This window comes from Balaenoptera ricei, chromosome X (genome assembly GCF_028023285.1).
Source record: "Balaenoptera ricei isolate mBalRic1 chromosome X, mBalRic1.hap2, whole genome shotgun sequence".
Taxonomy (NCBI): Eukaryota; Metazoa; Chordata; class Mammalia; order Artiodactyla; family Balaenopteridae; genus Balaenoptera; species Balaenoptera ricei.
Genome location: NC_082660.1, coordinates 127,737,289 through 127,762,088, shown reverse-complemented (window position 1 = coordinate 127,762,088; position 24,800 = coordinate 127,737,289).

Below are 24,800 nucleotides of genomic sequence, written 5' to 3'. Positions count from 1 at the left end.
TTTGCAAGTTTTAAGTTCCAACCATCCTATGACATTGCATAAATGGTCATTCAATTATGAAATAGTACAAGGACTTATTGAGTTCATCTGATACAGAGTGTGATAAGAGCTGTAGTGAAGACTGGAAAGTTATTACTTGGAAATCACTGCTTCTTCCTTCCCAACTACAGTCTTAAATGGAAAGGCTCTTTCCTAAATGGGATCTCATTTACCTCTATATCTGAGAGATTTTATCCAAAAAACAACGAGCACAAGGGAAATGACTTACCCAAAGCTGGATGATGTGCCTGGCCCCAGTGTCCTATTGCATTGTTCCTTTGTAAAGCCTCCTCTTTTTGGGTTATGTTGCATGTACTGTTCTTGAAAAATTAACGCAGAAGATAAAAAGTGGAATGCGAAAGTATATGAATAAAGTGAAATGGGGTAATGGTTTTGATGGTTTCTTTTTCAAACCCTATGGAGCTGATCCAGTGATTGTTTACCTTCTTCCTACACTAACTGACAAGTTACTCCAGCAAAGAGATAGGACACAGAAGTTAATACATAATGGAAACTTATACATTTCCCTTCTGCTTAACACTTCCAATTATCATCATACAGTCATGCTATTTGTCAATCCCAAACTCCCTAACTATCCCTTCCCTCCACCCTTCCCCCCTGGTCAGTCATGCTATTTGGATTACGTCAAGGGAATCTCCTATAAAGGAAGAATGGGTATGGGATAGGAGAGGAACTAACATCTATTGAGTGCCCTGTGTACCATATGCTATGTATGACACCTGATATATTTTGTTCTTTTGCTCCTCGGAACAACTGTCTCATATAGCTATAAATGTTTCCATTTTATAAATTAGAAAAGGCAAACTCAGAAGTATTATGTAATTTCTAAGACTATTGCCATAAGTGTAGAGATCACAGAAATCCTAATCCTGAGGCAGTGCTCTCCTCATTTTTACTTTGTGGCCATGCAAGCCTTTGGGATAAGTGTTTTGAACTGAGTATGCTTTCCTTGACAAGTCATGCATGTATGGATGGATACTAATACTTTTCTTTCTCCAAGTGGACACTTTCAGTAAATATAAGCATCTAGATCTCAAAAAGAGATCTGGGCCATGGCTTTTCGCTGGAGTGTCTGGCAAATAATATTCACCCAGTAAAAATGCATTGAAATCACGAATCCATGGATCAGTGAATGCATGTAGAGCTCCTACAACAAAATACCAAAACGATCTGTAAACAGTTCACAGATGAAGAAATGGCCAATAATCACAAGAAAATATGTTCTAACTCACCAATAATTTAAGGAATGCAAATGAAAGCATTTAAATATCCTTTTATCACCTATCATCTGACAAATATAGAAAACAACGAATAAAAATCAACAAAAAAATCACAAATAAAAACTTGAAAACTGGCTCTGTGTGTGGAGGCGGAGAAGCAACTTCAGTACAAGTCCAGGATACAGAACGCTGTTAGAAATAAATTTAAATATTATGGACAACAGTTTAGAGGTGGGTAAGAAACGAGAATGCCCCGATGCTTTATGAGGGAATTTAAACTACTGAAATAAGCCACAGGGGGACTTCCCTGGCAGTCCAGTGGTTAAGACTTCGCCTTCCAATGCAGGGGGTGTGGGTTCGATCCCTGGTCAGGGAGCTAAGATCCCACATGCCTTGCAGCCAAACAACCAAAACATAAAACAGAAGTAATATTGTAACAAATTCAATAAAGACTTTAAAAATGGTCCACATCAAAAAAAAAAAAAAAAATCCGCCCCCCCCCAAAAAAAAGTGAAGTCCCAGGGAAGATGTTTAGCATTGCAGGGAAATTTTTTCACATGGACAAAAGTAAGCTGGTAAGAGGATATTTGCTGCAGCATTGCATGAAATAGAAAAGAAAAAAGGTAAAATATAGGAAGCAATCTAAATGTCCATAACTATATGACTAAAGGCTAACAAACCATTTATACTTCTCTATGGGCTTCAAGGCAAAATAGAAAAAACTTTAATTCCAGAATTAGCTGCTGATCAGGAGATAAAAAAATTGTATCCCTGATTAATTAAAATCCACTACAGTCAATACTCTGGTCTGAATAATGGTCATAATAATGGATAACTTGAATAGTTGTTAGGATTAAAGGACATGAATATAAAGTACAATTTCTTAAAGCACCTCCTTACATAACATCTTCCTTCATATCACACTTTCCTAACATATCACAGTGCAGAAATAAATGAAATAGAGACAAAGAAGACAATAGCAAAGATCAATAAAACTAAAAGCTGGTTCTTTGAGAAGATAGATAAACAAAATTGATAAACCTTTAGCCAGACTCGAGAAAAAAAGGGAGAGAACGCAAATCAATAAAATTAGAAATGAAAATGGAGAAGTTACAACTGACGCCACAGAAATACAAAGGATTATAGGAGACTACTACAAACAACTACATGCCAATAAAATGGACAACCTTGAAGAAATGGACAAATTCTTGGAAAGGTACAATTTTCCAAGACTGAACCAGGAAGAATTAGAAAATACAAACAGACCCATCACAAGTAATGAAATTGAAACTGTAATTAAAAATCTTCCAACAAACAAAAGTCCAGGACCAGATGGCTTCACAGGCGAATTCTATCAAACATTTAGAGAAGAGCTAACACCTATCCTTCTCAAACTCTTCCAAAAAATTGCAGAGGGAGGAACACTCCCAAATTCGTTCTACAAGGCCACCATCATCCTGATACCAAAACCAGACAAAGATATCACAAAAAAAGAAAATTACAGACCAATATCACTGATGAACATAGATGCAAAAATCCTCAACAAAATACCAGCAAACAGAATCCAACAACACATTGAAAGAACCATACACCATGATCAAGTGGGATTTATCCCAGGAATGCAAGGATTCTTCAATATACGCAAATCAATCAGTGTGATACACCATATTAACAAATTAAGGAATAAAAACCATATGATTATCTCAATAGATGCAGAAAAAGCTTCTGACAAAATTCAACACCCATTTATGATAAAACCTCTCCAGAAAATGGGCATAGAGGGAACCTACCTCAACATAATAAAGGCCATATATGACAAACCCACAGCCAACATCTTCCTCAATGGTGAAAAACTGAAAGCATTTCCACTAAGATCAGGAACAAGACAAGGATATCCACTCACCACTCTTATTCAACATAGTTTTGGACGTCCTAGCCATGGCAATCAGAGAAGAAAAAGAAATAAAAGGAATACAAATTGGAAAAGAAGAAGTAAAACTGTCACTGTTTGCAGATGACATGATACTATAGATAGAAAATCCTAAAGATGCCACCAGAAAACTACTAGAACTAATCAATGAATCTGGTAAAGTTGCAGGATACAAAATTAATGCACAGAAATCTCTTACATTCTTATACACTAACAATGAAAAATCAGAAAGAGAAATTAAGGAAACAATCCCATTCACCATCGCAACAACAAGAATAAAATACCTAGCAATAAACTGACCGAAGGAGACAAAAGACCTGTATGCAGAAAACTAGAAGACACTGATGAAAGAAATCAAAGATGACATAAACAGATGGAGAAATATACCATGTTCTTGGATTGGAAGAATGAGTATTGTGAAAATGACGGTACTACTCAAAGCAATCTACAGATTCAATGCAATCCCTATCAAATTACCAATGACATTCCTCACAGAATTAGAACAAAAAAATTTACAATTCGTATGCAAACACAAAAGACCCAAAACATCCAAAGCAATCTTGAGAAAGAAAAACAGAGCTGGAAGAATCAGGCTCCCGGACTTCAAACTATACTACAAAGCTACAGTAATCAAGACAGTGTGGTACTGGCACAAAAACAGAAATATTGATCAGTGGTACAGGATAAAAAGCCCAGAGATAAACCCACGCACATATGGTCACCTAATTTATGACAAAGGAGGCAAGAACATACAGTGGAGAAAAGACAGCCTCTTTAATAAGTGGTGCTGGGAAAACTGGACAGCTACATGTAAAAGAATGAAATTAGAACACTCCCTGACACCATACACAAAAATAAACTCAAAATCGTCTAAAGACCTAAATGTAAGACCGGACACTATAAAACTCTTAGAGGAAAACATAGGAAAAACACTCTTTGACGCAAACCACAGCAAGGTCTTTTTTGACCCACCTCCTAGAGTAGTGAAAATAAAAGCAAAAATAAACAAATGGGACCTAATGAAACTTAAAAGCTTTTGCACAGCAAAGGAAACCATAAACAAGACAAAAAGACAACCCCCAGAATGGGAGAAAATATTTGCAAAGGAAGCAATGGACAAAGGATTAATCTCCAAAATTTACAAGCAGCTCATGCAGCTCAATATCAAAAAAACAAACAACCCAATTAAAAAATGGGCAGAAGGCCTAAATAGACATTTCTCCAAAGGAGACATACAGATGGCCAAGAGGCACATGAAAAGATGCTCAACATCACAAATTATTAGAGAAATGCAAATCAAAACTACAATGTGGTATCACCTCACACCAGTTAGAATGGCCATCATCAAAAAAATCTACAAACAATAAATGCTGGAGAAGGTGTGGAGGAAAGGGAACCCTCTTGCACTGTTGGTGGGAATGTAAATTGATACAGCCACTATGGAGAACAGTATGGAGTTTCCTTAAAAACTAAAAATAGGACTACCATATGACCCAACAATCCCACTACTGGGCATATACCCTGAGAAAACCATAATTCAAAAGGACACAATGTATCTCAATGTTCATTGCAGCACTATTTACAATAGACAGGACATGGAAGCAACCTAAATGTCCAACGACAGATGAATGGGTAAAGAAGGTGTGGCACATATATACAATGCAATATTACTCAGCCACACAAAGGAATGAAACTGGGTCATTTGTAGAGATGTGGATGGATCTAGAGTGTGTCATACAGAGTGAAGTAAGCCAGAAAGAGAAAAACAAATATGTATATTAACACATATATGTGGAATCTAGAAAAATGGTACAGATGAACCTATTTGCAGGGCAGGAATAGAGACGTAGACATAGAAAACGGACATGTGGACACAGTGGGGGAAGGGGATGGTGGGACGAATTGGGAGATTAGGATCGACATATATATACTACCATGCGTGAAATACATAGCTAGCAGGAACATGCTATTACGAACATGCTATAAAGCACAGGAAGCTCAGCTCAGTGCTCTGTGATGACCTAGATGGGGGGGATGGGGGGGTCGCTGGGAGGGAGGTCCAAGAGGGAGGGGATATAGGTATACATATAGCTGATTCACTTCACTGTACAGCAGAAGTAACACAACACTGTAAAGCAATTATACTCTAATAAAAAAAAGTACAATTTCTTAAAGCACTTCCTTACATATCACTTTCCTTCCCTCCAGATCACCTGTCTCAATGGCAACACCTGAGCTTCTGTCTGAGCCCTACTCCCCGCTTCAGGGATCAGCCAATGGATGTGGCCCAGACACCCAGGTCTCTTGGCACAAGGGGCAGAGTTTCATCTCCTCTGTCATCTTCCTCACCCTGAGGGTTTGGTGAGTGAGTACCCATGGGGCCACAATAGCAGGGAGTGTGATCGACCACTTCTCCAGCCCTGGAAGCCCATCTTCTAAAAGGGAGGCTGCTCTGTGTCCTCTAGGGAGGGCGAGGGATAGAACCTCATCCCATCCTGCCACTTATGTGGCCAGGTGACCTAGGCTCTGTCAGCCTGAGCTTGGGCATCTGTGACGTGGGACTCATGATACCTGTGTCACAGAGCTGTCCTGAGGGGTGAATGAGGAAACCTGTCCAGAGTATATGGCATGTGGTGGGACTTCAGTGCCCTTTAAGTGTTGGGGCACAGAAGTAGGGGCTGCCTGAGCCTCAGGGCTAAGACAGGCATTGTGAAAAGTCATTTCTCTCTGTTTCTCCTACAGAGATTACATACATCTAGAGGAAGGGAGCAAATATCTCTCTGACATATGTTGACTTGAAGAGTTTGAGATAGTAGGTTCTCTTCATTCTCTGGTGTTACAGAAGCTCCTAAGAGCTGCTCCACATCATACCTGTGTGCTGATCCTAATCCGGTTCCCCACGCTGGGAAGACAGGTTTGCCTTTGACTCACCTGATGAGCTCAGTGAGAGGTGGCACCAGAGCAGCGAGGTGTGGTGTTTGCCTAACTGCTGCTCCTGGACTGCTCTGTACGTTAATATGTTTATAGGAAAATTTGGGACTCACCCCACATTCACCAGTGCAGCGGTCCTCAGATCATGCATCATCCAGCCACATCACACCAGGACTGCAGCCATCTGCTGTCTCCCTGAGAGGCAAAATTCCGAGGGTTACTAACATTTCTTTGACACACAATTATCCATTCTTCCATTCACTAATAACTAAATATATATTGAGCTTTAGAGCCCATACTATTCCACTGAAAGTGCCTTATTAACTCTGTGGTTCAAATGAGAAGGTAGAAAGAGAAATGCATGTATGGGCAAATTCAGGGGTTATTTCTGAGATGAGCTGGCTCCTTCACATTAACTCTTAAAGTTGTTGAAGTTTCAAAGAATTGATTTTTTTAAAAGCTCTCTCTTTGTTCCCTCATCAAAGTTCCAGAAAGAGTTTTCTGCATTCCCTGTTAACATTCCATTTCCCACTGTCTCCTTATCTCACTGCGCAGTAGCTTCTGTCTCCATGATTGCAATGAACGTGTTCTCACCAAGGTCACAAGCTACCTTTTTGTCACTAAGTCCAGATATTTTATATAAATATATTAATATATGAATACTATTACTTTTAATGACCATCTAACATATGTATGCTTGTATAGACTGCTCCTTTCACATAACAACAAATCTTTGACAGTTTCCCAGGTTCTGGAGCATGAGGAGCTGGGAACAAACCCAAAATGCTCTGTTCCCAAACTATGCTGTCCTGAGCCAAGTCCTTATGTCTCTGTCCCTCAGCTTTTCATCTATGAAACACCATATCTAATTCATAATACACCTGTGAGCATAAATGAGTCAATGCCTAAAAAACACTTGGTTATAATGCATTTTAGTCATTTTTATTTCTTTGTCTCTATCTTTATTGGGTATGAGCATTTCTACTATCCCTATGGTATAGACTGATTTTTAATCACAATCACTGACCCTTGGAGGTATGCTGATAGAAGATGAGCAGGTCACAAAACCATATGTAGGATGAGAGCTTATCTTTTGTACATAAATATGTAAATCCAGGCATGCATGTGTAAATGTATAAGTACCAGCATAAGAAAATTTCTGAAACAATGTAATACAGATGAAAACCTTAGCAGGGCTTTTCTTTTGGTGGTATGTTTGAGGATATTTTATTTCCTTTTTATGTTAATTAATTTTTAGTATAAAAATGCTTTGTGTTATTTATTTTTTACTGTAATAAACACCCCACAATACACATTCTTTCACTTATATAAAATAATAAAATGCAGAGAAATTTAAGCATTCTCAGCCCTACAGGAAACCTACAAGAAAGCCACTCAACTTTAGAAAAGGAACATCCAGGGGCACAGGAAGGGAGACAAGATGTTGGGGGAGCCCCTACTGGTAGGACAGGTCACAGGTCCCCATATTCCAAACCACACTAATTATTATCAGTATTTAAATCTCTGCTTAGTTAACTAGGAAAAAAGCATGGTATCTTACTGTGTTTCATTTTGCTTTACCCTGATTGAAAGTAGGGTTGAAGGTCTTATCATCTGAAAGGCAGTAATGTACACTGCTTAGATGAAGGGCTCAAGAGCCACAAGCCTGTGTTCAAATCTAAGCCTCAGCACTTGCTAGTCCTGCCCTTGCTGTGCCTCAGTGTCCCCTTCTGTTTAAAGTCTCCTCATAGGTTATAGTGAGGATGAAACAAGTAGGTATAAGTTTAGCCTTTACAACAGTGTTGGGCACTGAGGAAGTCGGCAATAAATATTAATCATTCTTATCATACCTAAATTGAACATTAGTGTTTCTACTGCCATTTTTATTGTGTGGGCTTATAATGACCTTCATAATATAATGTTTGTCAAAAACAGCAGCTTACAAAGCTGTAACTAGGATATCATCTCATAACTATTCTTTAAATATGCAGTTATATTTGCATAATAAAATTTCTGAAAATAAATATTCAAATGATAACAGTGCTTATCCATGAGTAATAAACTTTTAAGGGTTTCTAATGATTTTTCCCTCTCCTGCTTTATCCATTTTTTATCTGTATCAAAAGTGTCTTGATTTTGGAAGGGAAAAAATATATAAGAATAAATAAATATCCCTAGCCCTTTCCACAGGAAAGTGGCTCAGCATCAGAGTGAGGAACATCCTTAAGCCAAGGGAATTAGGTAATAGCATAGTGCCAGAAGTAGTTCATGAATCTACCACATGACAGTCCCAATTGGGCAGCTTCAGGGACATTACAGATGCCTAGGAGAGGGGCAAGTATGTCTCTCAAATAAACCTTACATTTAGCAGTCAGACAATGTCTCCACTTCCCAGGATTCTAGTTAAGGTCATGAGATGAAAGTAGTTTCACAACATGCTTCCTTCTGTTCTCTCCCAAATAAAGCCCCTTGAACTGAAACCAGGTTCATTGGTTTAACCACACAGTTAGCCAAGCCCAATTTGCAGCTTATCTGTCAGGAGGAAAAGTAGAGTGATTCATACATCAAATATTCTGGCTCTTCAGGGGCTTCCCAAGGGACTAGTTGCTGTCTCACCTGACCGGAGGCACTGACAGGGAACCAGTATACCTTGGATGCCTGGGGGCTACTGAGAACGAATGAGAGCGCTGCAGCCTATTGTCCAACCAGAGAACCTGCAGTACCACAGACAGACACCAGAGGGAGAAAGACATTACAAACTCAAAAAAAAAAAAAGCCCAGCAAATCTCTCAAATTAGGAAATTACATGAACAAGTCCAGAGAAGATGCATCATCAAAACAGGGTTGGGCTTCCCTGGTGGCGCAGTGGTTGAGAATCTGCCTGCTAATGCAGGGGACACGGGTTCGAGCCCTGGTCTGGGAAGATCCCACATGCCACGGAGCGGCTGGGCCCGTGAGCCACAACTACTGAGCCTGCGCGTCTGGAGCCTGTGCCCCGCAACGGGAGGGGCCGCGATAGTGAAAGGCCCGCGCACCGCGATGAAGAGCGGTCCCCGCACCGCGATGAAGAGTGGCCTCCACTTGCTGCAACTAGAGAAAGCCCTCGCACGAACCGAAGACCCAGCACAGCCAAAAATAAATAAATAAATAAAAATTTAAAAAGTAGCTATAAAAAATAAATAAATAAATAGAACTGCCCTCCTTGGGTTTCAGCACTGCTGATGTTCTCAGAAACAGATACATTAGATTGTGTTTTGGAAAAAAAAAAAAAAAAAAAAAAAAACAGGGTTGCAAGGCCCCGAGAATCTCTAGCCACGCTGAGTGGAGACGATCTTACCCTGTATAAAACCAGTCCATAAAGACTGAGAGAGAAGACTGCTTTTTCAAATGCACAAATCCCAGAAAATAGTAATAAGGCATACAGAGAAACAGGGAAACTTGGCCCAATCAAAGGAACAAAATAAATCTCAAGAAACCAATCATAAAGAAATGAAGATCTACAAATTATCTGACGAATTCAAAATAATCATCTAAGACAACTAAACAAAATCAGGAAAATGAGCATGCACAAAATGAGAATATCAACAGAGACAGAAATTATAAAAAAGAACCAAACAAATTCTGCAGCTGAAGAATATAATAATTGAATTGAAAATTTCGTTAGAGGGGTTCAACAGAATATTTGATCAAGCAGAAGAAAGAATCAGCAAATGTGAAGATAGGTCATTTGAAATTATGGAGTCAGAGGAACAAAAAGAAAAAAGAATGAAGAAAAGTGAAGAAAGCTTAAGGGACTTACAGTACACCAACAAGAAGATCAATATATACATTACAGGATTCCAAGAAGGAGGAGACAGAGAAAAGGGGGCAGAGAGTTTATTTGAAGAAATAATGGCCACAAATTTCACAAATGGACATCCAGCTTCAAGAAGCTCAAATGACTTTAACTAGGATGAACACAAACAGGCATTATAATCAAACTGTCAAAAGTTGAGACAATGAGAGAATCTTGATAGAAGCAAGAGAAAGTGGACGACCACGTACCAAAAACTATAAGTGGATTTCTCAGAAGACCAGAAGGGAGTAGGATGATATATTCAAAGTGCTGAAAGAAAAAAAAAATCCCAAACAAGAATACTTTATCTGAAAAAACTTTCCTTCAAAAATGAAGGAGAAATAAAGACCTTCCCAGATATACAAAAGCTGAGGGAGTTCATCATAATTAGACCTACCTTATAAGAAATGCTAAAGGGAGTCCTTCAAGTTGAAACCAAAGGATGTGACACAGCATCATGTGTATTCAGTAGAAACCATATTTCAAATTTTGAATTTTGATCTTTCCCCAGGCTAGTGATATGCGATATGATACTCTCTTGTAATGCTGGGCGGCAGCATCGAGCCACAGCTCCTGGTCAGTCACAAGATCACTAGGGTAAACAACCGATACCCTTCCAACCATCCTGTACCCATACAACCATTTTGCTTTTCACCTCCAGTTCAGTATTCAATAAATTACTTGAGATACTCAACACTTTATTATAAAATAGGCTTTGTGTTTGATGATTTTGCCCAACTGTAGGCTAATATAAGTGCTCTGAGCATGTTTAAGGTAAGTTAGATTTGGTAGATTTGGTAGGTTTGGTGTATTAAATGCATTTTCAACTTACAATGGGTTTCTCAGGACGTAACATCTCTGACCAATCAAGTAGCAATGAATGACTCTAGTCCCCAGACGGAATCCTCTAAACACATATCCCACTGAAAGAGACCAGACTCCTTTGGAGAAATGGCTGATTCCAGCTCCAAAGAAGGAATTGTACCACATGTGTCTAGACCGCACTCTCATACCAGAAAGCACGTCAAAAGGACTCATAAACCAGCTTGAAGGGTCTCCCACTGGCCAAAGATAGAACAATTTGACATCAAGTTAAATAATGACTACAATGGACAAATATACAAATGTCTATGAGTCATGATAACATTCTAAAAGAAAAGCAAAACACAAATAAAACCAACTCACTGCTCACCTTTGGAGGATCCCAGGGAAATGACTCTCATTCTTTTAAAAAGTGGAAATACTGCAAAAGAATTAAAAACATTCGTCCTTCCCTTCCTGTGCAAACTATACCTCCGCATAACCTAACTGTTGATGGGGGGAGGTTCCTTTTACAGTAGAATTCTGGCTAATAAATGCAAAAGAAATTACAGAATTAGAACATCACCTTTTCACAAACTTTAATGACAAGCAGATCTAGGCAACTATTTTGGGAGGCTGCAAAAAAAATGAGGTAAAAAGCAGATGGGGAAATTTAATAATGGATAGATCAGGTTGACAACACCTGAACCCAGTGATCAATTTAGTGTCAGAAGAGACAGCCAGACAGAATGAGCCTCCTGGTGTAAGGCTAAAAGTAGTACAACACCTCATCTGGAGCATTCTTGCCAAAAAATGTGAACTGGATCAAGCCTCTAAATCTAATCATCACTTTTACAGAAATAGGGGAGGAAGGCAGAAGAACATAAACAACACAATAAGGATACAATCAGCAGAATCAAGAATGCAAACTCCACAGGACAAAAGATGCAATTTCTTAAGCAAATAGTTGGAAGGTTAAAAAAAACAAGGAGGCCTTTTTTACATACATGACACTTCAGACTTCAGAGAAATTACAATGAAAACCACAATGAGATACTACAGCATGCTCACCTGAACAATAAAAATGAGAAAGATGGAAAATATCAAGTGTTGGTGAGGATAGGGAATATAGCCTGAAAAAACCACTTTGAAAACTACTTGGCAATTCCTACTGAGCTCAACATACACAAACCCTATGACGCTCCTGGGTGGTCAGGAGCATTGTGTACTGTTAGCCTGCTGTACAGACGAGGCATGTGAAAGGGTAGTGACTTACCTAAAGTGTCCCAACGATGGGGCCCGATCTCCTCACTCTTGCTCCAGGAACCTGTCTAGCAGACTCGACAACACACTTGGTTCTTCTCTATCAGCTCATGCTCCTGGGGCTCAGAGTCCACACCCTTCTCTGATGTTCCACTGTAAGGAGATAAGACAGCACATGGAATAGAGAGGAAAGTGAGATGACGGGAAGGAACATGAAACACCGGGGAAGAGGTGAGGATGTTCTGCCTGCCCCCTCTCAGTTCACTGGAAGCTGTGCAGTGGTGCTTTTCCTATTCCCCAGCTCCATCACACAGCCCCCTCTGCACACACAGCAGTGACACTGAGGCTCACACTTCATGGACATGTGCACTTATCCCTGCTTGTGTTACATGTCCAAGTATTCTCTCTGGAGGTCATGCTATCATGGTAATGTCAGAGGCATCACACTAAACAGAATGAAGGTTGCAAATTTGGAATGGGAACTAACATTGCTGAGGACCTACTAGAAGCCACATGCTGTAGGTTGTTATTTTTTTTTAAGTTTTTTTAATTTATTGATTGATTGATTGCTTGATTGCTATGTTGGGTCTTCGTTTCTGTGCTAGGGCTTTCTCTAGTTGCGGCAAGCGGGGGCCACTCTTCATCGCGATGCGCGGGCCTCTCACTATCGTGGCCTTTCTTGTTGTGGAGCACAGGCTCCAGAGGCGCAGGCTCAGTAGTTGTGGCTCACGGGTCTAGTTGCTCCGTGGCATGTGGGATCTTCCCAGACCAGGGCTCGAACCCGTGTCCCCTGCATTAGCAGGCAGATTCTCAACCACTGCGCCACCAGGGAAGCCCTGTAAGTTGTTATTTTTTATCTTCAAATTCTCAAAGCAATGCTCTGTGGGCATCATTACTTCCTTTCTACAGATTAGGAGATACTCAGGCTCAGAAAGCAAAGTACATGTTCAAAGAATCCTAAGGAGACATCAAATGGACACAAAATCCAAGTTGAAGGGGATAAGACAGGCCAATTCTGGGACAATTTGAGCATCAAAATACACAATAATAATAAACCCTCTGAGCAAAATAGGAATCTATGACTCATACTGATATAAATACTTGAATAAATGCATAAATAAATAAATCATAGGGAGAAGAAAAAGGTCTGCCACACAGTCGAAAGCCAATGAATAAATCTAGAAGGAATAACAAAATTGGAAAAACAACACTTGACAAATACCATAGTAACAGGTGATTCAGGCAAGATCCCTAAATGGATGCCCAGTCTGCACCAAATCCCACAGCAGTCATGGAGTCACTATGGTAACGATGCTGGCCAAGGAAAGCTGGGGAAAAGCAAACAACCACCACCCTGGTTTGGTTCCTAATATGTGCTAGGAACTGAGCAGGACTGACATAACACACAGTAATTAACCTAAAGTATTACTGACAATAAAGATCCCTGGCAGCTTTAGCAATATACACATACATGCATACATACCCATATACATACATGCTCTCTTCTCCTCTCCCCACTCAAGATCCCAGTAATTCATTGCGGTGAATAGCTGGGGGGTGGGCGAGAAAGGAATATACAACAGTTCAACAGATTCAATTCTAAACACACATATACATATATAGTTGAAAGGTACTAAGCTATTCTAGTGATGGAGATGAACTGTAGAATTGTCTCTGGGACATTTTCCTCCCTAGTTTCAGTACATTGCCAATAACCTCTAAAAGCTGATATGGAAATATAAGCATATGCATGTTATATATCAAGAATCATTTTCAGGGCTTCCCTGGTGGTGCAGTGGTTGAGAATCTGCCTGCTAATGTAGGGGACACGGGTTCGAGCCCTGGTCTGGGAGGATCCCACATGCCGCGGAGCAACTAGGCCCATGAGCCACAACTACTGAGCCTGCGCGTCTGGAGCCTGTGCTCCGCAACAAGAGAGGCCGCGATAGTGAGAGGCCCGCGCACCGCGACGAAGAGTGGCCCCCGCTTGCCGCAACTGGAGAAAGCCCTAGCACAGAAACGAAGACCCAACATAGCAATCAATCAATCAATCAATCAATCTTTAAAAAAAAAAAAAAGAATTATTTTCAACCTAGAGTAAGTAGCCTAAGCTTTCAACCAAAAAATTCCTCAATGGCTACTTTTTGACATTTGGCCACTGAACAGTTTAGTGAAAAGTAAACACATGTAAATTGCAATTTAAAAATACTGTCATTCATGATAGCACTAAAAAGTATGAAATACTTAGGAATAATCTCTCCATATATGTGAAAGGTCTATACATTGAACACTACAAAACATTGCTGACAGAAATTAAAGAAGATCTAAATAAATGGAGAAACATACCATCTTCATATGTCAGAAGACTCAATGTTGTAAAGATGTAGATTCTCTTCTAACTGATCTATAGATTCAGTGCAATCCTAATAAAAATCCTAGCAGATATTGTTTTTTTAAGAAATTGACAGGCTCGGGACTTCCCTGGCAGTCCAGCGGTTAAGACTCCACACTTCCACTACCGAGAGCGCAGGTTCGATCCCTGATGGGGGAACTAAGATCCCGCATGCCACAGGGTGTGGCAAAAACAAACAAACAAAAAAGAAATTGACAGGCTGATTCTAAAATTCATGTTGAAATGCAAAGGCCTTAGACTATGAAAAACAACTCTGAAAAAGAAGAACAAAGCTAGAGGATCAAAACTACCTGACTTCAAGAATCATTATAAACCTTCAGTAATCAGGACAGTGTGGTACTTACTGGCATCAAGGAAGACAAGTAGATCAATGGAATAGAATAAGCAGTCCATTTCTGGACTCAGACAACTGATTTTTGACAAAAGTCGTAATGGCAATTCAGTGGAGAAAAGATAGTCTTTTCAACAGATTGGGCTGGGACAAATGGATAGCCACATGCACAAATATAAACTTTGATCCATGTATTGCACCATATACAAAAGTCAACTCAAAATGGATCACAGACCTAACTATAAAATGTAAAACTTCTAGAATAAAACACAGGAGAAAATCCTTGTGACCCTGGGTCAGGGGAAGATTCCATAGATGCAAAACATGGTTCAAAAGGATATGTGCATCCCAGTGTTCATTGCAGTGCTGTTTACAATAGCCAAGACATGGAAGCAACCTAAATGTCCATCAACAGATGAATGGATAAAGATGATGTGGTATGTGTGTGTGTGTGTATATATATATATATATATATATACCTACATACATATACACACACACACAATGGAATATTATTCAGCCTTAAAAAAGAATGAAATAGTGCCATTTCCAGCAACATGGATGGACCTGGAGATTATCATACTAAGTGAAGCAAGTTAGACAGAGAAAGACAAGTATCATATGATATTGCTTATATGCAGAATCTAAAAAAAATGATACAGATGAACTTATTTACAAAACAGAAACAGACTCACAGACTTAGAGAATGAACTTATGGTTACTGGGGGTGCGGAGGGTGGGGAGAGGGATAGATTGGGAGTTTGGGGTTGACATGTACACACTGCTATATTTAAAATAGATAACCAACAAGGACCAGCTGTATAGTACAGGGAACTCTGCTCAATACCATGTAACAACCTAAATGGGAAAAGAATTTGAAAAAGAATAGATACATGTATATGTATAACTGAATCACTTTGCTGTACACCTAAAACTAACACAACATTATTAATCAATTATACTCCAGTATGAAATTAAAATTTTTTAAAATGAAATAAAAATTAAAATTTAAAAAAGGAAAAGGGGAAAAAAACCCTAAGGTCATTATAGTTTAGTTGAGCCATATTTTGACAAAGTAAGTGGTGAGAGAGGGATTTAGTATCAGTAGTGAGAAGTAGCCCATTGTGTGCAGCAAGAATTTAGAAGGCATGAATGGAATAGCTAGTTACCAGCAAAATAATCCTGAAACTGAGAGGTAGGGCAAGCTGGCTTGCAGCCACTTGTTGGGAACCTCTTCCCCACACTATATACAAAAATGAGCTCAAAATAAGTCATAGACCTAAATGTAAGAGCTAAAACTTTAAAACTATTAAAAGAAAATACAAGAGTAAATCTTTTCTGACTTTGGATTAGGCAATGGTTTCTTAGACATGACACCCAAAGTGCAAGCAGCAAAAGAAAAAGTAGTTAAATGGGACTTCATCAAACATCAAAATTTAAAACTTTTGTGCTTCAAATTATATCATCCAGAAAATGGAAAGACAACATGCAAAATGGGGGAAAATTTTTGCAAATCGTATGTCTCATAAGGAACTTGTATATAAAGGACTCTTACAACTGAACAATAAAAAACAAATGACCTAATTTTAAAAAAAAGTCAAAGGATATAAATAGACGTTTCTGTAAGGAAGATATACAAATAGAAAATAAGCATATAAAAAGACATTCAACCTTATTAGTCATCAGGGAAATGCAAATCAAAACCACAATGAAATACCATCTTACTCTGCACAGGATGGCTAAAAAATAAACAGACAATAACAAGTGCTGACAGGGATGTGGAGAAATTAGAACCCTCAAGCATTGCTGATGGGATTGTAAACGGTTCAGCTACTTTGGAAAACAGTTTGGGTATTCCTCAAAATGTGACCTAGCAATGCCATTCCTAGATATATAGCCAAGAGAAAAGAAAACATATGTCCACACAAAAACTTGTACACAAATATTCATAGCAGTGTTATCAACAATAGCCAAAAGGTGGGACAACCCAAATGCCCATTAATTGGTGAGTGGATAAACAAAATGTAGAATAGCCATACATGGAATAGTATTCAGTTACAAAAAGGAATGAAGTACCAAACATGTTACTATATGGATAAACCTTGAAAAATTACGCTAAATAAAAGAAGACAGACGCAAGATGATTCTATTTATTTGAAATGTCCAGAATAGGTAAATATGTAGAAACAGAAAGTAAGTTAATGGTTGCCAGGGCCTACAAGGAAGGGAGATCAGGAGTGACTGCTAAAGTGTAAAGGGTTTCTTTCTGGGGTGATGAAAATATTTTGAAATTAGATAGTAGTGGTGGTTTAATAACTCAAGGGATATACTGTAAACAACAGAATTATATACTTTCAAAGGTTGAATTTTATAGTATATGAATTATGTCTCAATAAATTGTTATTGTTTAAGAGGGCACATTAGCTATTGATCTCCTGCAGTGCTTTAGGATCAACTTTAAGAAAATCACTTTTTAAATATTTAAGGAATACGGTTTAGTGTGAGCAATTTATGGGTGATGGAATGTGGGTTAAAGCAGCTATGGCTGTGGCCCAGACCACCTTCCCTGTCTTCTGGAGGGCAGTAAGCTAGGCGAGAGGACAACTGGCAGGAAGGAAAAATGGGAAAGTTGGAGAGAAGGAGTCCAAAGTGAGAAGCCTACCCTGGGGTTGAAACTACCTTGCTCTCAATAGATGAAAAAGATGAGGTCATAGAGCTTCCATCTGTCTTTGTGAGACATCAGAGATCATCCTGATAATAGTGTCTTTCCAACAAAAATAGAGCATGAACAAAGTACATTTCTCAGCAAGGCCAAAGATAGGCAGATCTTGTTGTTAGGGATTGCCTGACCAGAATTTTCTCATTTCACCCTAAGTCTACTGAGTTCCACTGAGTTCACACAAGCACACACACACACGCACACATGCACACACACACACACACACACAGAGAGAGAGAGAGAGAGAGAGAGACAGAACCCAACATTTTATGATGACCAAATTAATTATTTTGCTGGAGAAAATGATGGCATGGCTCTCAGCAGGCTCCAGCAAGTCTAAGCCTAAAGCATCAAGATTCTTAGTCACCCAGACTGCAGCCCCTGTCGTTAAGCTGGCCCTCTCCCCTCTCCTGGGCTCTCATCCATATCTACCTAGTCATCACGGTCTACTGACTTACGTTTCTCATCTAATGTCCCTCACATCTGTCCCTCTGTTTTCAATCCTCTTACCACTCTGTCAGACCAGATGCTCATCAACTCATGCCGGAAAAACAACTGAACTAACTAATGGGGAGAAAATAAAAGTGTCTGTTTAAGAGCTAACTAACTACAGATTTCCTCTTAGGGGAAGAGATTTGTGTTTGTTTTAGCAAATGCTCTGATGGATCATTTTGATTGCTCAAAGATTACCCTTGGGGCATGGTTGGAATAAACCTGGAGCTAAACATCTCTGCTTGAGAAAGTAGCAGTAATGCCAGAGTTTGGGTATTTGTGATCTGAGGAAAACTAGGGAAAAGATTGAGAGATGGAGAAGGAGAATTGAGCAGCACTGAGAAAACTCAAGCCCTATTAGAATGGCTAAGGAACTTTCAATGTGAGAGATATTTAATATTTAATTTTAAGTTGTTTGCTGCTGTACTGTAAATACTTGGTCCTTCAGTAAAATCTGTGAGCTCACAGCTATTGGTAGTATATGGGAAAGTGAAGAAATCAAGGAGTGAGCAGGGAGGCAACACAGTACAGAAAAGGAACCATATATCCAAGAGGCATGGGAAGAGAATGAGAACATAGTAGAAGCAGAAACTCACGGACACTGGTGACCAGAATTAACATAAGCATCAAACCTTCCCCAGAATCTCCTAAATCGTAAAGGGCACAATTACCCCAGCAAGCCAGGAGGCTTAGGGCCTTGCAGGGCCTGAGTCTTTATCACACTACCCCGGACTGTTGGTTACTTACTGCTCTTCCAGTTTCACTCTTCATCCCTCCTCACTTTCCCCATGCTTTGTGTCCAAGGAGGAAATCGACCTATATTGACATCATTAATGGGCTTCCTTATAGAATGGCTTTCTGTTGGGTTCCACCATTGAGAAGCCCTGGTAGGAGATCTGAGGAGAGTGAGGTCAGGGTATTTATTCACTCAACTCATTCCCTGTAGGGTCACAGTGGGATGGCTAAGCACAGTACCTGATAGATGACCCTCTCAACATCCCTCTCTCTCATCAACTAACTTCTCACACTTCTCCCTCTCTTTCCTCCTCCACTCCTCCAGTTCTAGGAGGGGTAATAACCCTGCTGTTACTTGTCCCTGGGTACTTTACCATTCCTTGTGATTTCCCTACACCCTACTCACAACTTTGTTAAGACTCCCTCCCTTTTTTTTGCTGGCACCCTGACTAATACACTCATTAGGCCTTTACATCCATTATCTTAGTTAATTCTCACCACTACTCTATGAAGTAGATATTACTATTAACCTTGTTTTACAGGTGTGAAAATATGAGGCAAGGAGAGGTTAAGTAACTTCTCTGAGGACCTTCTGACTCTGGGGCTTCAGCTTCTATACATGTTATTTTTTTTTCCCACTCCAATAATATCCCTGCATCCAGGCGCTAAGCCATCTGATACACTATGGCCAGACTATTCCTCCTAAAACATTCACGTAAGGCCCTCTAAGATCTGGCTCCTATCTACCTTTTATCTCCCCTATACTTTCCCTCTGTACAAGCCTTCCAATCAAGTTAAACTGGACTCTTCAGTTTTCCCCAAACATATGATATTAGTCCTACTTTATCATTCTACTCATAAGGCACCCCAAGCCTACTCTCCTCACCCCATTCTATCTCCTTCTATGGTAGTTTCACTCTTCCCTTTCCTTTAGGCCCAGCTGAAATCCTCCCTTCTCTATAGAGTCTGGCTAATCCCAGTCTTGCCACTTTCTAGATAGGTGACCTTCAGTGAGTCATGCTAACTTCTTTGAGTCAGTGCCCTTAACTGTGAAATTCATATCAGTTGCTGGTCTACTGATCTCAAAATACTTACTAACTGATCTCAAAGTGGCTCAGCAATGAGGCCACCCAACCTAGGAGCCCTTTTCTTCAATAGCTTAATCAAGATTTTCACAAGTGATGTCTTTTTTTTTTTTTTTTAGCAAGGCAATGCTTTTTTTTTTTTAATTTATTTTTTATTTATTTATTTTTGGCTGTGTTGGGTCTTCGTTTCTGTGCGAGGGCTTTCTCTAGTTGCGGTGAGTGGGGACCACTCTTCATCGCGGTGCATGGGCCTCTCACTGTCGCAGCCTCTCTTGTTGTGGAGCACAGGCTCCAGATGCGCAGGCTCAGTAGTTGTGGCACACGGGCCCAGTTGCCCCGCGGCATCTGGGATCCTCCCAGACCAGGGCTCGAACCCGTGTCCCCTGCATTGGCAGGCAGATTCTCAACCACTGCGCCACCAGGGAAGCCCACAAGTGATGTCTTCTGGTGAATATTTGCCAATCTTTTTATGGTTGCATAGCATCTGAACCCCCTTCATGTATGGGGGAGTTGTCTATTGTGTGTATCTTGGTGGAAGAAAGTGCCCTGCCTCTCACTACAGAGCTCAAGAGGGGCCAAACATTCTTACTTCCTGCTCTCAACAGCTAGGATACAGACATATGACCTAGGCTCAGCCACATGACCTAGGTGTTTAGCTCCTTCCCAGGACTTTTTTTTTAACTTTCTATTTTATATTGGAGAATAGTTGATTAACAATGTTGTGTTAGTTTCAGTTGTACAACAAAGTGATTCAGTTATATATATACATGTATTTATTCTTTTTTAAATTCTTTCCCCAATTAGGTTGTTACATAATATTGAACAGAGTTCCCTGTGCTATACAGTAGGTCCTTGTTGGTTATCCATTTTAAATACAGCAGTGACTTTTAATATGGAGGAAGTGGATACAGAGGCACTTGGAAATTTTTCACTAGCCATAGTTTCACCACTCTTCTTAGGCTATAGCACGGTTTAGTGGTTCTCAAACTTTAGTGTACATCAGAAACTCAGTGTGATGTATGTGTGCATGTAGGGGGGCGGTGTTCTTGTTAAAGTGCAGTCTCCTGGGTCCTACATAGCTCTGCTTCATCAGTATCCTTCGGAGAGGGGGTCCAGGATTCTTCACTTTCATAAACTCCTAAGAGTTTGTTGATTCTAATACACACTAAAGTTTGAAAATCACAGCTCTATAAGGTCTGTAGGTAATACGTTTTTCTTGCCTTACACATTCTTCCCTTCTTCATCTGTGGATTTCCGAGATCCCTCGATTTGCTTCTACAGAAGAGAGGATTTATTTTCTCTTTAGACTTTGACTTTACTTTTTCCTTGAAAATAATCTTTTTATCAACCACCCCCACACACATACATTAAATACCACACACACACACACACACACACACACACACACACTGTTTGGACACCTTGAAAGACGAACAGGATTTATATATCATCAATTATTCCTTTTACCATATTTCTAATTCCTCTAAGATAACCTCTATACATCTTTTCCAACTTTCTAATCTTTTCGGGAATTAATTTAGGTTCTTGCCACAGCATGATAAGAAGTGATGACATCTTTCACTTCATTTTGCATGACTTCTATTTTTTCTTTCACTTAAGTCCTATCAATTTTATGGCATCTTTCATTTTTTTTTTTTTTGGTTAAGTATAAACTGGACAGATGGTATGAATTTATCTCAATCAGTTCTTCTAATCCTTTATCTTACTAATGTTAACTATTTGGCTTCATAACTCATTTTGATTACTTCTCTTTCCCAACACATTTGAAAATTCCTCCCTAACTCTTGGCATTTTTTATATATTGGAGGAATATATTACTTTCCCTGCCATAGATCTTTTCAAGGGCATATATATTCATAAATTGGATCTCTTATCTTTTTGAATACATACATAGCTATGTTATATCTTATGTCTTTTTTGACTTTACAGTCTTGGGTAAGTTAAGAATTAACTTACTCAAGATTTGCCTTTCTGTACACTTAAAGTTTTTCTAAGAGGGTAGATCTTACATTGTGTTTTTACCACACACACATGCCCACACAGATAATAATAAAGGAGTGAGAGGAATCTTTGGGTGGTGATCGATATGTCTATGGCTTTGATAGTGTTGATGGTTTCATGGGTGAATAGTTATCTCCAAACTCACAGAGTTGTATACACTAAGTATGTGCAGTGTTAACATGTCAATTATACACCAGTAAAGGGTTAAAAAAGAGAATATCCTTAGAAGATTGTTTTTAAAATGCTGATTCTCAGCACTCCTCTGCCTCCGGAGATCTTTGTTCAGTAGGTTTGAGATCAGGACTAGAAATTTATGTTTTAAACAAGGACCCCAAGTGACTCTCATGATCAGGCAAGTTTAGGAGACTCTGCTAAAAGAATGGTAGATGCTGAAGGGTTTGGTTTAGAGTAAGCTTTTTTTTTAATTGAAGTATAACACACAGAAAAGTGCACAAATTGATCCATGCATTTTTCACAAAGTGAACACACTGGTACAAGTAGCACCAAAATCAAGAAACAGAACATTAGCAGGACCATAGAAGCTCTCCAATGTGCCTTCTCCCAATTACTACTTCATCTAATGGGAACCATAAACCTCATTTCTAACAGCATTGATTATTTTTGTCTGTTTTCGAACTTTATGTAAATGAAATGAAACACCGTGTACTCCTTTTTACCTGGATTCTTTCACTCAACATTATTTTTGTGAGATTCATTTGTGTTGCTGTCTGAATGAAAATTGGTCTTTTTTAGTTGCCACTCTGTTATGTGAACATACCACAATTTTTTATCCATCTTACTGTTGAATTGTTTTCAATTTGGGGCTATCGTGAGCAGTGTGGCTATAAACTTTCTTGTGCATGTCTTTTTGTGCACATATACACTCATTCCTTAGTTAGGTATACACTCAGGAGTAGAATTTCTGGATCACTGGACACATATATTCTTAGCTTTAGTAGATACTGCTAAACAGTTTTCCAAAGTGATTGTTCCAATTTATACTCCCACCTGCAGTGTTTGAGAGTGCCAGTTTTTCCACATCCTTGCCAACACAGGGTGTTGTCGGTCTTTTTGATTTTAGGCATTTTGTTGGGTGTGTAATGATATTTAATTGGATTTAATTGGATTTAATTTGTATTTCCCTCATGACTAACGAAGTAGCTGCTGTAGGACTTTGAGGCCTGAAGAAACTAACTAGGATGATGGCTTGATAAGCATGCCACTAATTAAACTTTGTTTACTTGACAGTTGCTGGCAGAGCATATGCCATATATGAGGTGTTAAATGAATATTTGTTATTGAATGAACCTCTGTTTGTAACTCTTCAGTTGTCTTCAGCAAGCCTTCAGAAGTTTATTGTAGGAAACAGTTGTGGAAAACCATTCTTTTTTCTTAAAAATAAATTATTTATTTATTTATTTATTTATTTATGTCTGTGTTGGGTCTTCACTGCTGCACGCGGGCTTTCTCTAGTTGCAGCGAGGGGGGCTACTCTTCGTTGTGGTGCACAGGCTTCTCATTGCGGTGGCTTCTCTTGTTGCAGAGCATGGGCTCTAGGCGCGCAGTCTTCAGTAGCTGTGGCGCACAGGCTCCAGAGAGGAGGCTCAGTAGTTGTGGCACACGGGCTTAGTTGCTCTGTGGTGTGTGGGATCTTCCCAGACCAGGGCTCGAACCCGAGTCCCCTTCATTGGCAGGCAGATTCTTAACCACTGTGCCACAAGGGAAGCCTGGAAAACCATTCTTTAATGATGTAAGGGATCACAGTTCTTCAGCAACTGAGAATTATTGACATGGAGGAGCCCGGTAGATGTCAAGGTGAATTACCAAATAATTGAAAGACCAGATTAGGTAGTGACGGACCAGCTGAGGATTGCAGTTGAGGATTAATAAGTAGGTACAAAAAATTTTAATATTTTTGTTTACACTTCTTTAAATTGTTCTATGTAGTGTGCATATGTAATATGTGTAATTAGAGGATAGTGGGTGCTAGTGCTTTAGTCATTCATTCAACAAATATTTCTTGAACCTCTACTAGATGGCAGGCATTGTGCTAAATCATGGTATAATAGAAAGAGTATGGGCTTTGTACATTAATATACCTGTCTTTGAATCCCTGATCTTCTGCAAGTTATTTAGCCTCTCTAAGTCTCAATTTCCTCATTTGTAAAATGTAATTATAATGCTTATCTTTCAGGTTGTATGAGGATTAAATAAAGGAATGCCTTTAAAGTTCCTGGTACATAGAAGGCAGGCAATAGCTTAATTCACCACAGAACTTATCACGGTGTGATTCATATTATAATTGTATACATTCTACCTCCCCCTTTAGATTGTGAGTTCCATAAGTAACTCACAGGGAGAATCCCATTCATCCTTGTACCTTTCAAACCCTAACAGAGTGTCTGGCATGCATTGGGCATTAAATCAGTGTTTGCTGAATTAAAGATATACTCTCTTCCCTCCAGAAATTTATAAGCCAAAGGCGAGCTAAGAGAGTCACATAACTAACTGTACTAGAAGGCAGTATACAATGAATAGCATAAGAAGGGTCCAAAGTGCTTTGGGGATTCAGAAGAAAGAAACTATCACTTCTGGTTCTGTAGATCATAGAAGGCTTCATGGAAGTGGAACCATAAGGGCTGGACTTTGAAAGATAGGTAGGATTTTTAATAGACAAATATAACAAGAAAGATATTTCAGACAGTGGGGTCATTGTTAGCAAAGAGTGTGTTAGGATGAAATATAGGTTAACTTAAAAAATAAACTTTCTATTTTAAAACTTTTAGATTTACATAAAAATTACAAAGATAGTACAGAGTTCCTATATACCCAGTTTTCCCTATTATTAATATCTTACATCAGTATGGTACATTTGTCAGAAGTAATGGACAAATACTGATGCATTATTATTAAATAAAGTCCATACTTTATTCAGATTTCTATGGTTTTGCCTAATGTTCATT